The 4801-nt window shown below is 39.1% G+C and overlaps 1 pseudogene; it reads left to right on the top strand.

Moving 5' to 3' along the window:
• The first annotated feature begins 592 nt into the window (after nt 1-592).
• LOC120522253 lies at nt 593-769 on the top strand (annotated as a pseudogene).
• Nucleotides 770-4801: the final 4032 nt, after the last annotated feature.

Here is a 4801-nt window from a genome sequence, read left to right as displayed (position 1 = left end):
TTAAAAGAAAAATATATGTCAGTGTTTAGTTTGTTTCAGATGATCCAGAAGAACATGAGAAAAAGGAGCAATAAAAGGTAAGGAAAATGTATGAAATTCCTCCAACATCTCTCTATTAGAATATTAAGATGCAAGTTTTAGGCGACTGTTTGTGACAGGTAATCGGCTAAACCTTTAGCCCCAAGTTATAAGTACCCTCGTGAAAAGGCAAAACGGAGAGAGAAAAATTTTTTACAGTTTTAAGGAAAAAAAACTATATTTTAATTTTAGTGAAATATAGAATAAAAAAGCAGTTAATACAAATACAAATTACCTACAACACCTTATTTACATATACAAGGGTTATGTATAGAGAAAGACTGTATCAGACTATAGCGGAATACAGTCGTTTCTATTTGAATATTGGTATAGATTGTAAGACTACTAGACTGTGCTTATATATATATATATATATATATATATATATATATATATATATATATATATATATATATATATATATATATATATATATATATATATATATATATATATATATATATATATATATATATATATATATATATATATCCCAAACATATGTAAATAAACTATATTTTTTCAAAAAAAAAAATCTGTTCTTATCAGTTTAATATCTGATACGTCCCCTATCTGGGGACCATATATTAAATTGAATTTTGGAACAGGGAGATGGAATAGGGACTTGCTCCGTCCACTTCACGCATCGACCTGGTATTGCAGTACTTTTTATACCTTTGGTATAAAACAAGACAGGCAGCCTTGGCTGGGGATTGGCTACTATGAGGGAAAGGAAAGAAACTCTAGCCAGAGCAGGATTAATTTAATTAACTGAATAAATAAATAAGTTAATTAATTAAATAAATAAAAAAAATTCATGTGTGCCTGTAGGCCGCTATTGCTTGTAGTATTTCCAGCATTCCAACAGATGTCAGGCGAGGCTCGGAATTAGAAAGCCGCTGTTGTGGGGTGAGTGCAGTAGTGTCGGACGACCAAGCCTATACAGCTAGCAGGAAGCCTTATTACAGTTTTTTCTGATGGCTTAAACCCTAACTGTGATTCTTATAGCACAATTTCTAAAACTATTAATACTTATAGCAAAACCACTCACTGAGTTTGCAAAACTAAAAGCACAAACACTGCTTTGCACTCAGTTTGCAATTTTGTAACACACACTTTGCAAAACTGTAGGCACAATTCACTGCACAACACCTTTTGCAGAACTTTAAACACAACTCACTGCTTACACTCAATTACCAAATTTCCAACACACTACTAGCAAAATTATACACATGTATGGCTTTCATTAACACTATTTTGCCAACTGTCTGGCACACTTTCACATGTGAAAACTGTTTTAGATAATTGGTTCACTTTGCAATCAGCCTAAGCACTATAAATAAGCCACAGGTAAGCTGTCTATGTGGAGTGCAATGGAAGGAGCAGTAAGAGTGAGAAGAGTGAGAATCAGAGTAGGCCGAGGAGGCTGAGTGAGAGGACGTGGAGGTGAAGAAGTTGGAGGAAAAGGACGTGGAGGTGAAGAAGCGAGAGGGTTAGAGGAAGTTAGAGGAAGAGGACAAGGAGGAGCAAGAAAGACGAGGAGGGGAAAGAGGAAGGGTAAGAAGAGTAAGAAATAGAATAACTGATGACATCAGAGCTACAACAGTGGACCATGTCATCAACCATAGGATGACCCTGAGGGAAGCTGGCCAACGGGTTCAGCCTAAATTGAGCCGCTACACTGTGGCAAGCATCATTAGGACATTTCGAAATGAGAATCGGTAAGTACTTTGTAGCACTGCCATACTCTAATGAGAAACACAACAGTACCATACATGCAAAAATACTGAAATTGTTACTTTACAGAATTGCTAGACGTCCAGATGTTGGGGGCAGAGGCAGAATGTTCACTCCAGAGCAAGAGACCCATATAGTGAACATGGTGATTGCCAATAATGCAATAAGACTGCACGAAATACAGCAACGCATAATTGATAATGACACCATCTTTCAAAATATACACAGTGCAAGCATTTCTGCACTAAGTCGTGTACTTGCGCGCCACAGAATAAGAATGAAGCAAATTTACAGAGTTCCTTTCGAGAGAAACACAGAACGTGTAAAGCAACTGCGATATGACTATGTGCAGGTAAGCTATAGTGTCATTGGTTCTGAATTTGGAAGTGCATACTGTAGTGCTGTGCATGGGCCTGATCTGTTGCATTTGTTTTGTCTTGTCCAGAGAGTGATGGAACTAGAAGCAGATGCCATGGGACATGAGCTACTTTTTGTAGATGAGGCCGGTTTTAACCTCAGTAAAACCAGGAGACGTGACAGGAACATTATTGGACACCGTGCCATCATCAATGTCCCAGGACAACGTGGTGGTAACATAACCATTTGTGCAGCTATAAGCCAAAATGGTGTTGTTCACCATCATGCAACCATAGGCCCATACAACACTGCACACATTATTGCATTCCTGGACACCTTACATGACATGCTCACTGTTCAGAGACCAGAGCATACCCGATATGTCATCATATGGGTCAATGTTAGTTTCCATAGGGCTGCTTTGGTCCGCAACTGGTTTACAGACCACCCATCCTTCATGGCACTCAACCTCCCTCCATACTCTCCATTCTTAAATCCCATCGAGGAGTTCTTCTCTGCCTGGCGCTGGAAAGTGTACGACCGTCATCCTCATCAACAGGTAGCCCTTTTACAGGCAATGGAGGAGGCATGTGGAGATATTGACCAGGCATCATGTCAGGCCTGGATACGGCATTCAAGGAGATATTTTCCCTGGTGCCTTGGACTGGAGGATATCGCATGCAGTGTGGACAAAATTGTGGCCGGACCCAGAAAGATGACATGATGTAGGCTGATTGTCTTTTTTTTTCCTTTTTTTTTTTAAAAATTACTATTTTGTGTTCTGACTTGGTCTTGGTTTTGATTATTGTGAATAAACACCAATATTTGAAGTTTGGATCCTTGTATGTTTACATGACACTATGACAAAAGTATGACCTCAAATTGACATCTGTACACAGAGAAAGCAAAAGCCAGATGTGTTTTGTATTCATACCATCAGTGTGCAGTTGGCGCATTGTGTGCTTAGTTAATGATGGCTTGTGTGTACTGTTTGATACGAAAACACCATTTTTACGAAGGTGTGAAGAGTTAATCTAGATGTGTCCGCTTTTTCAAGAGAACTACAATGTTTTGATAATTGGGTGAAAGGTTTTCTTATTTGTGTGTAGAGTTTTGCAAAAATAGCCAATAGTTACAAAAAATGTGCTTACAGTTTTTTCCAATTGCTAACACACTAAAATCTAATGTAAAGCTCAACTGCAAAAACTGACACTCGGAGAGCAAAATCTCTCCTCACATTTGTTATATTCAAAACACAAATCACACCTTTGAACACAAAAAGCAATTAACTTGACTTCTTTTGCATTAGAGTGTGCACACTTTCCTACAGAAAACACAGGAATCTGACAGCAATAAACTTTTAGCCATTTCTAAACACACCCATTCAAAAAGCCACACCCATGTACCAATTAGGCTAAAACAAGTGTCACCCGGTCAAGCACCTGACTGCTTATTAGTTAACTCAGCAATCAGAATGTGAGAACTATAAAACTCCACAGATTTACCAACACTAAAGAACAATGGAAGCTGGAGGGAGAGGAAGAGATGGTAGAGGTAGAGGTAGAGGAAGAGGTAGGGGTGCACAGAGAGGTGAAAGAGGACAAAGACATAGAAGACATGCACTTTCAAATGAAATTCGGGCAACATTAGTCGACCATGTTATAAATCATGGATTGACAATGAGAGAGGCTGGACAGAGGGTCCAACCCAACCTGAGTCGATTTACTGTTGCCTCTGTCATCCGGACATTTCGGCTTGAGAACAGGTATGTTCTGTAACACCCACTCTGTACTGTATATATACAGCAATTCAAAGTATTCTTTACTTGTACAATACTACTGCATAATCCTCATTAGAAACAAGAAAGGCTACATACCAATATATACATTGTTGTCTTCTCCAAGGACTGAGAGACAAGTAGGACGTGGTGGAAGAGGTCGGATGTTCACAGAGGCACAGGAGGTAGAAATCATAAACATGGTTTTGGCAAATAATGCCATAAGACTTAGGGAAATTCAAAGCCACATCATGAGGGACGACACAGTTTTTGGCAACATTAGGCAAGTTGCCTTGTCTACCCTTGCTCGTGTTCTCCAGCGACACCATGTACGAATGAAACAGATATACCGGGTTCCTTTTGAGAGGAACTCCGAAAGAGTCAAAGAACTGAGGCACAATTATGTGCAGGTAACTATTAGACTACAGGATGTTACATATAATGCTGCGTTTTTCCAGTACTAAACATAAACCTAAACCACTGCTTATGTAATCTTTTTTTGTTCTCAGACAGTGCTGGAAATGGATTCAAATGTGATCTCACATGAGTTCATTTTTATTGATGAGGCTGGCTTCAACCTTACCAGAACCAGAAGAAGGGGAAGAAACAGAATAGGTCACAGAGCTATTGTGAATGTTCCTGGCATACGTGGGGGAAACATCACAATGTGTGCTGCCATCACAGGACATGGAGTTCTATACCACCATGCCATTATTTGTCCATATAACACAGAGTTGATCCTGACATTTCTGGACAGAATGCGAGACATCTTACAACAGGCAAACCATACGGACGATGAAGGGCAGGAGCACAGATATGTTGTAGTGTGGGACAATGTGGCTTTTCATCGTG

The sequence above is a fragment of the Polypterus senegalus genome, unplaced genomic scaffold, assembly GCF_016835505.1.
Source record: "Polypterus senegalus isolate Bchr_013 unplaced genomic scaffold, ASM1683550v1 scaffold_2213, whole genome shotgun sequence".
Classification (NCBI taxonomy): domain Eukaryota; kingdom Metazoa; phylum Chordata; class Cladistia; order Polypteriformes; family Polypteridae; genus Polypterus; species Polypterus senegalus.
This window is presented reverse-complemented; position numbering and strand designations above follow the sequence as displayed.